Below are 10,061 nucleotides of genomic sequence, written 5' to 3'. Positions count from 1 at the left end.
ACATGGCACATGGCTAGCCAACGTCGTACTAGTGAAAAAATCTAACAGGAAATGGCGAATGTGCGTCGACTACACGGACCTCAACAAAGTCTGCCCAAAGGACGCCTTTCCCTTACCAAACATCGACGGATTAGTAGATGCCGCATCCGGCCACCGATACCTCAGCTTCATGGACGCATATTCCGGCTACAACCAGATCCCGATGCACCGACCAGACGAAGAAAAAACAGCGTTCATCACCCCAGACGGGACATACTGCTATACAGTGATGCCCTTCGGCCTGAAAAACGCGGGAGCCACCTATCAAAGACTTGTCAACAAGATATTTCAAAACCTATCCGGAAGCAAACTAGAAGTCTACATAGACGACATGCTCGTCAAGACCGAATCCGGCGAGCAACTCACCAACGACCTCAAAGTCGTAATGAACACCCTACGAAAGCACCAAATGTGACTCAACCCGGCAAAATGTGCCTTCGGGATGGAGGCAGGGAAGTTCCTCGGCTTTATGATCACGCAACGCGGAGTTGAAGCGAACCCGGAGAAATGTCGCGCTGTCCTCGAAATGACGAGCCCAAAAAACCTTAAAGACATCCAAAAGCTCACCGGCCAATTGGCGGTATTATCACGCTTTCTCGGGGCATCGGCTCAAAAAGCGATCCCTTTCTTCAAACTAATGAAAAAAGGGGCCCCTTTCAAGTGGGAGATGGAATGCGAAGAAGCGTTCCAACATTTCAAGAGAGTCTTAGCGGAACCACCAATCCTCGCCAAACCCCAAACAGGGGAAACACTCTACCTGTACCTCTCCATAACGGAGGAGGCACTGGCAGCAGCGCTCATCCGCGAAAACGAGAAAAAAGAACAAAAACCCGTATACTTCATAAGCAGAGTCTTACAGGATGCGGAAGCTCGCTACTCACGCTTAGAAAAACTAGCTTTCGCACTCCTTACAGCCTCCCGACGCCTACGAAAATACTTCCAGGCTCATTTCGTGACGGTCCGAACCGACCAAGCGGTCAAGCAGGTACTACAAAAACCCGACCTGGCGGGTAGAATGCTAGCATGGTCCATCGAACTATCCCAGTTCGATATCAAGTTTGAACCCCGATACGCGATCAAAGCATAAACCATGGCCGACTTTATCGCCGAAATGACACCAGGAGACTCCACCCCCGAATCATGGAAGCTACACGTTGACGGCTCCTCGAACATCACTTCCGGAGGCGCCGGAGTCATCCTCGAAAGCCAAAACGGAGTCGTGATCGAACAGTCAGTACGATACGAATTCTCAGTCTCAAACAACCAGGCAGAATACGAGGCCCTCTTGGCAGGCCTAGCCCTAGCTCGGGAAGTCGGAGCAAAGGTCCTAGAGGTAAATACCGACTCACAGGTAGTCAGCTCCCAAATTAACGGAGACTACCAGACACGAGATCCCCTACTCCAACAATACCTCGCCAAGGTAAACAAACTAAAAGAAGGATTCGAGCGAGTTACCATACAGCACGTTCCTAGGGAACGAAACGCCAGAGCAGACCTACTCTCCAAACTAGCCAGTACCAAACCAGGACACGGTAACAAATCGCTAATCCAGGAAGTCGTCAAGTCACCCTCCGTGTCAACGACAACCAACGCTCATCTGACACTCTCGAACCAAGGATCTTGGACCTACCCTATCCTACAGTACCTCCTTGACGGAACACTGCCGCTGGATCCCAAAGAGGGAAAACGAATAAAAAGGGAAGCCGCCAACTATACCGTTGTCACAGGACAGCTATACAAACGCGGATTCTCGCAACCCCTGCTCAAATGCGTCGAACCTGAGAACACGGAGTACATACTCCGCGAAATCCACGAAGGTTGCTGCGGCCACCACGTCGGAGGCAAAACATTAGCCCAAAAAGTCATCAGGGTAGGCTACTTCTGGCCCACGGTTATCCGGGATTCCATACAAATAGTTAAAAGCTGCGACAAATGCCAAAGGCACGCCAATATCCACCAAGCCGCCCCACACCAACTCAGCATCATATCGGCAGAACGGCCATTTGGCACCTGGGGGATCGACCTCGTCGGACCCTTCCCTACAGCACCCGGTCAACTCAGATACCTCATCGTCGCCATAGACTACTATACCAAATGGATCGAAGCCGAACCCCTGGCCTTCATAACGGCAACCCAATGCCGAAAATTCCTCTGGCGACAGATCATCACCCGATTCGGGATCCCCGAGATCATTATCTCGGACAATGGAACCCAATTTACCGACAAAAAGTTCAGAGAATTTCTGGAAGGGTTACGTGAATCTCACCGTTTCAGCTCGGTAGAACACCCCCAAACAAACGGACAAGTGAAATCCGCGAACAAATTAATCGTCAAAGGACTCAAAAAGCGGCTCAACGAAGCCAAAGGACTATGGGCCGACGAACTCGGATCGGTCCTATGGTCATACCGAACCACACCTCAAACGGCCACAGGAGAAACACCTTTTCGATTAACATACGGGGTGGAGGCGGTCATCCCGGTAGAGATCGGAGACCCAAGCCCCAGAAAAACAGTCGGAGGTAACGATGAGGAAGCAGAACAAGACCTCATTGACGAGGTAAGAAGCATAGCCCATCTCAGAGAGCTAGCCCTAAAACAGAGAATCAGCCTAAGATACAACCGCGGAGTCATCCGGCGAGAATTCGCAACTGACGACCTCGTCCTACGACGAAACGACATCGGTCCCCCGACCCCAGGAGAGGGAAAACTCAACCCCAACTGGGAAGGACCATACAGAATCAAGGCTGCAATCGGAAAAGGAGCATACAAACTCGAACGGCTCAACGGCAACGAAGTCCAGAGAACATGGAACGCCGCCAACTTACGACGATATTACACTTAGACCGACCTCCCTAGGTCACCCCCCTCCTTTTTTCGGTTATCGTCCTCTCTTCACTTATCTTCCCATTTTTTACGAATCTTAAAATCTTTTTTAATTTCGCTTAAGTATCAATCCCGGGTACTCTTTCCTGCCACACACGGAGGGTTTTAACGAGGCCCACCCATCAATAAAAATTCCATCAAAATCTATCCCTATATTCTTTATTTTTTAAATATCCCAAATACGGAACAAAATCACGGCCACGACTGGAGGACTGATCACCCTCCAGGCCCAAAACACGGATATCCATGAAAATCCGACCACACGACGGTCCGCTCATCCCAAACAGGGAATAAAATAAACCAAAAAATGGAATAGCTTTAAACGGAATATACAAAAAGGCCCGAACGGCCGAAAAATTCGTTAAACGAAAACCAAAATCACGAAGTCACGGTTACACGGCCTACGGCCAAACCAAAATATCCAAAAAACAAACCAAGTCTAAAAGCAAAAATACAAAATTACAAGAGATAAAGCTACTCGAGGTCGACTATCCGGCCATCACGGACGGTCTTGAACGCTCCCATCACGGACACATCCACACCTGGAGCCAACACCAGGGCTTGTGCCTTCATCGTCTCCTCAGTAGCGGTAATCGCATCCTTGGCATCAGCCAGCAACTTCGTTTTCTCCCTCTTCAAGGCAGCAACCTCGGCCTTCAGAGCCTCCAACTCACCGAGAAGCACGACAGCCTGGGAACCCGCATTAGAAGCCTTTTGCCGCTCCTCGCCCAGTTGAGAAAGAAGTGAAGTCTCAACCTCGGAAAGCCGGAGAATCTCTGCCCCGGCTTCCTCAGAAGACTTCACTGCCTTCTCCCTCGTAATCTCGGCAGCCTCAAGCTTCTCCTTCAGCTTAACCATCTCATCCTGAGAATGACGGAGTTTCTTATCCAACAAACCAACTTGAGCCATCACAGGCTCAGCCTTCCGAACAATGACAGCAGACCGAAGGAAGGCACGATACACCGACTTGGCCTGGAACGAAACATCGCAGCCATCAAAAAACGGCTCCGTACCAGGCATCAAGTGCTGATCAATGAAACCCGGGGCATCGAAACGACGGTCCATCACACTAGGCACCAAACCCTCTTCCTCAAAAGTCTCGCTGCTCGGATCCTCAGGCCTTTTTTCTCTTCCGAGAAGCCTCAGCAGCCGTCACCACGACGACTTCAGGAGAGTTCGCAGGACCAGGAGAAACTTGAGCGTCGGCCCGCGCACCCGAGGAAATCACCTCCTGAGAAACCGGCTGAGAATCCACGGCAGGATTGGAGACAGGGGTAGAAGGAGACGAAGATCCCTCCTCCCAACCCATCGCTGCCTTCAACCTAGCCAGAGAAGTCAGCCCACCAGCCATCTCAATTGAAAGAAACCAAAGAAAAATCAAGTTACAAAGTCGGGAAAACAAAACATAAAAAATCAAGAAAGGGACAAGGCACACACCAATATACGCCTGACAAGCCTCGGGATCCCCCATGACATTCCGAGGATTCAACGGACGCTCGCCAAACAAATGCCACAAAACGTTGGCAACATCCTTATCCTCCTGAGACAAACCGTCATAGGTGAACTTAGTCAGAACCGACGGGCTAGCACGGAAATTCCAGTATGTCAGAAACCGGCGTACGCCCTCCAGCGACAGCCAAAACGGATGATGCCCCTGGACGGGGCGCACCTTAAAATACTCCCTTTTGAAACCATGAAAGGAATCCTCAAATAACCCAAAAATTCGGCGATGAGGCTGAGCACGAAATGACATATATCCTTTCTTATGCTTCCCTTCCTTAGTCGGGAGAGTGCATAAGAAAAGAAAAAGGAAAACAGGAACAGAAGCCGGAAGATCGAGATACCGGCACACCAATTCGAAAGACCGCACGGCAGCCCAACTATTTGGATGAAGCTGAGACGGCGCCACGGAACACCGACTCAGCAAATCCTGAACAAACGGCGAGAAAGGAAATCGCACGCCGAGCCGAGTGAACATCGACTCGTAAACCCACATCCAGTCCGGAACAGTGGGCGAATGAAGATTTAAATAACAAACGCGCTCGTCGGCATCTGGAAGGGCAAGCTCGTACTGCCGCTCCATATCACCGCCACCATAAATCACCCCCTGATCACGGAGGCGTTGAAGATCGGCCTCCGTCATCCGTGACGGAACGCCCCACACGTCGCTAGTCACCCAAGTATAGCGAGCGGGGACGCCCCTAGAGGGAGCTATGGGAGCACCAACACCCTGATTTCTCCGCCGATGCATACCTAAAACACGGAGGAGCACCACCATCAGCCTAATAACCCTACGCAGAAGCAAGAACAAAAACCTACCACTACTGCTAGTCCAACACGGTGGTGCACCGCCACTACTAACCAAACACAACCACACTCAGCCCCTCCAAAGACTCGAAAACCACCTCCCAAAACACAAAACACGGTCCAAAAATGAAAGCAACAAAGGAAACAAACAGAGTAATGCATGGCAGAAACAGAACAAATAGATACACCATAAAACAAAAAGAAGAAAAAGCAAAGCATGCCAACCTGGTAATACAGAAGATGATCCGGGAAAAAGCTTCAAAAGCAGGAGCAGCAAGCAAACACCAAGAGAACAATTTCACAGAGAAGAAAGGAGATTTTTCAGAAGAAAGAACGAAAAAGAAAATAAAATGAAAAAGGGAACTCAAGTAAAAGGCCAAAACGGTTACAAAAAGGAGGGGACGAAAAGACACAATTAACCCTAAGCAAGGTTAGGCTCGTAAGGGCAAAAGAGGAAAACGCCCCCTCGAAAAAAGAAGCTAATAAAGCATGCCTCGAAGAACGCAACGGACGCAGTGGACTCGGAAGAGTCACGTCAAAACCAAAACGGTTAGACGAGCCCTTCAAAAGCAAGCCGAGGCCGAGACACCGATCTCCCTCCAAAGAAACAAACGAACGCCCGAGGAAAAAGACCTAGCCCGCGGTCAAACACCACACCTCCCAGCGCCAGACCAACCTTGCTCGCTCTCCCGCTGCGGGGGCAACTGTTACGGATCCAGCCCATGGATCCTGGACCCAAGGTTGGGCCCGAACTCGGCACCTCGGGTCCGACCCGCCTCTCTATCCTGGAAGGCCTAAAACCGGCCCCCTGGAACTTCTAACCGACTTTCGAATTCAAACATCTCCCTTATCTTAGCCAGATAAGATAAGATAAGATAAGATGCTCACCAACACCTATAAAATGAGGACCCAAGTCCCTCCAGGTATTCATCCATTCCACACACCTTACACCTCCTAGATCCATTCTGACTTGAGCGTCGGAGTGTCTTTGCAGGTACATCCCCCCATTGCTCCAGTCAAGCGATCCAGCTTCAGCCTTGATCCGCAGGTTCCCAATCCACCCTTCAACCCGTATCAGAGACATCTCGTACATATTAGATTAAATTAAATTGTTAATTTTAATTATATCCATTAAAATTTTAAATTAAAAAATTTTGTAATTTTAAAATTTTAAATTATTACATATTTTAATAAATAAAATATTTAAATAATTTAAAATAAAAAATCTTAATATTAATTATAGGTTTATGTATCATTGTTAATTGAGCACGAACAAAATTTAGGGCCAATACTTTTAGTAAATTAAAAGAAAAAATATCGGTCACTTAATATGAGATGAAAAATTAAATAAATCATTGCAATTGTAACAATCCATAATCGATCTCAATCATCAATAAAATGGAAACATATAATAAAAAGATCATAACAAATATCCCAAATATATTAAATTATGCACAATGAAATAGCAAACATATAAAAAAATATATGAGAAAGAAGAAATTCTACTATTTATTTCAGAACAAGGCATCAAGTGTTTTGAAAATCATTATGAGATCGACTAAAAACTAAAGAGTGAAATTATATTAATTCTTACAGTGATTAATACCATAACCAATTAACCATAGATAACGAAAGAATTAGAAATATAACTTTGTCCTTTTTATTTCTTTTATTTTTGTTTCTTATATGTTCTATTTGATTATGTTGATTCAAAAAATGAAAGAACAATTTTTAAAGTTGAGCCTGGCTCCTTGGATACAACATTCCCGGCCTACCTTGTGCATCAAACTGCGGTGATAGAGTCGTGCATTGTGTTCTATGTTTTATATGAATTTATCTAGGTGTTGTTTATGATGTTTAGTTGTGTTCCGTGGCTAATGTGGCTATTTTAAGTTGATCTGTAATTGATAGAGGATGTAGCAGCAACACGTAAAATTTGTGCTTGTATTTTGTTAGTCCAGTTGGTTTAAGTCAGTTAAATTCCCTCCTTTTCTCTAGAAACTTCCAATTTTTTCTACTTTTCTGTTATGCCAGTTGTCATAGTTTATTAGTAAACTCGTTAGTGAATTCTGCCTCTGCTTTCTATATATGATTACTATTATTGTATCCTGCGTCAGTTGATGAATATGTTCAATAACAATTCTTCTCTTTCTTTCTAAACTTTCAGACTCTCTGATCTTCTTCACTCTCTATGCTGGCTTATGATACTTCTCAGGGTATCAGAGTTTGCTCTACACTCAAGTGGTGAGTTCAAGAGGCTCTTATGGCGTATTGTGACAACCAAAGTGCTGTACTTTTAGCAGCAAACCCAATTCTACATTCAAAGACGAAACATTTTGAGATAGACCTGCATTTCGTCAGGGACTGTGTCTCAAGCAAGGCTGTCCAAGTGAGTTATGTTCCAAGTTCGGTGCAAATTGCAGACACTTTCACCAAAGCTCTCACCTCCATCCATCCTTCACATATAGCCCAATCTGATATACCTATCCATGTTCGGATCTCAGACCTAGAAGCACTACTACCCTGGACCTACACAAATTCTTCTGATTCTCTTAATGCAGCAACAAACCATCACCCTATGGTTACAAGGAGCAAAACTGGCTCCTTAAATCCAAGAGCCTTCCAAGCAAGTATCGAGCCCAAAAGTGTGCAGCAGGCATTAGCTTATCCAAGGTGGAAAGAGGCTATGGATGCAGAGTTTCAGGCCTTGCAAAGGAACAACACTTGGACACTAGTACCACTACCAAGCTGGCAGGAAGCCCATAGGCAGTAAATGAGTGTACAGAGTCAAATACAATGCTGATGGAAGCCTGCAGAAATACAAGGCACGCCTGGTTGCACAAGGGTATTTCCCAAAGACCAGCTTTTAATTTTACTGAGACCTACAACCTAGTAGTGAAGCCAACTTCTATTCGGATCATACTCTCGATTACACTAGCAAGAGACTGGCCAATTCGACAAGTTGAATAATGCTTTTCTACATGGTGAGCTCACAGAGGATGTTTGCATGAAGTAGCCACCAGGTTATGTTTCAAATGACAGCACCATGGTCTGCAAACTCACTAAAGCACTCTATGGCCTAAAGCAGGCACCTAGAGCTTGGTATCATAAGCTGTCCTCAGTCCTTAAAGACCTCAGTTTCTCTCCCACCAAATCAGATGTCTTAGTCTTTGTGCAGCAAACATCCACCTCAATCACCTATGTACTAATCTATGTTGATGATATAATTGTAACTGGAAGCTCATCAGAAGTCATTACTGCGGTCACTAACAAACTCAACTAAGCCTTTGCACTAAAAGATATGGGAGAGTTACACCATTTTCTGGGCATTCAAGTAACCAAGACTGATGATGGAGGACTAATACTGTCTCAAAGCAAGTATGCCAAAGACTTGCTTGCCAAGGCAGGCATGACTGGCTGCAAAGCATGCTCGACACCACTACCATCATCCTTAAAGATTCAAGCTACAGGGGATGGAGTTTGACAACCCCCACTTATATCGATAAGTGGTAGGCAGTCTCCAATACTTAACTGTAACCAGACCTGAATTGGCTTTTAGTGTGCACAAAGTTACCCAATTTATGCAAGCACCACTAGAGTCACACTGAAAGCTGGTAAAGAGGATACTACGATATGTTAGTGGCATTGCCACCTATGGCCTCAAGCTGCACAAGGATCCGTCTATGAAAAAATTTGGTCTCTTGGTGGGTTCTGTGTATATTTAGGAAGAAATTTGGTGGGTTCTGTGTATATTTAGAAAGAAATTTGGTCTCTTGGCACTCAAAGAAACAAAGAGTGGTAGCTAGATCAAGCACAGAAGTAGAGTATAGAACACTGGTAGACTTAGTAGCAGAGCTGATTTTGGTTAAAGGCTTGATAGGAGAATTGAAGTGGTCAGTTCAAGAGGCTCGTATTGTGACAACCAAAGTGCTGCACTTCTAGCAACAAACCCAATTCTGCATTCAAAGATGAAATATTTTGAGATAGACCTGCATTTCGTCAGGGACCGTGTCTCATGCAAGGCTGTCCAAGTGAGTCATGTTCTAAGTTCGGTGCAAATTGCAGACACTTTCACCAAAGCTCTCCCCTCCACTGCGTTCCTTCATCTCAGGGACAAATTCAAGGTGCAGAATTTAGAATTAGAATACCGTTGAGTTTGTGGGGGCATGATAGAGGATACAGCAGTAGCACGTGAAACTTGTGCTTGCATTCTGTTAGTCCAGTTGGCTTAAGTTAGTTAAATCCCCTCCTTTTCTCTAGAAACTTCCAACTTCCTCTACCTTTCTGTTATGCCAGCTGTCATAGTTTGTTAATAAACCCGTTAGTGAATTCTGCATCTGCTTTCTATATATGATTACTATCATTGTATCCTACATCAGTTGATGAATATGCCCAATAACAATTTTTCTCTTCCTTTCTAAACTCTCAGACTCTCTAATCTTCTTCACTCTTTCTGCTGGCTTATGATACCTCTCAGTAATAATACAATACGTGATGAATTGACTAACAAATTTGATCGCATGTGGTTAATATTAAGGCATAGTTTAAAAATGGTAACTTTAAGTGTGCGTATTTAGTCTAAACAATCAATTAAATTTGTACAAAAATAAAAGGAATTATTTGTAGAATTTAAATTAACAGAACAAGTTTTGATGAAAAAATAAATAAAAAATATATGAAAGAAGAAAATGAAAAAATAAAAAATAAAAAATATCATCAATGAAAATTAAACAACACAAAGATATCTCCTTAAACAGCGTCTTTCGTGTCCGATCGTGTTCCGTATAGGGAATTTTCTTCCGAACAGTTTAGACAAATAACTCATCAATCTC

Source organism: Arachis ipaensis, chromosome B07 (assembly GCF_000816755.2).
Source record: "Arachis ipaensis cultivar K30076 chromosome B07, Araip1.1, whole genome shotgun sequence".
Lineage (NCBI taxonomy): Eukaryota > Viridiplantae > Streptophyta > Magnoliopsida > Fabales > Fabaceae > Arachis > Arachis ipaensis.
Note: the sequence above shows the minus strand (reverse complement) of the source record.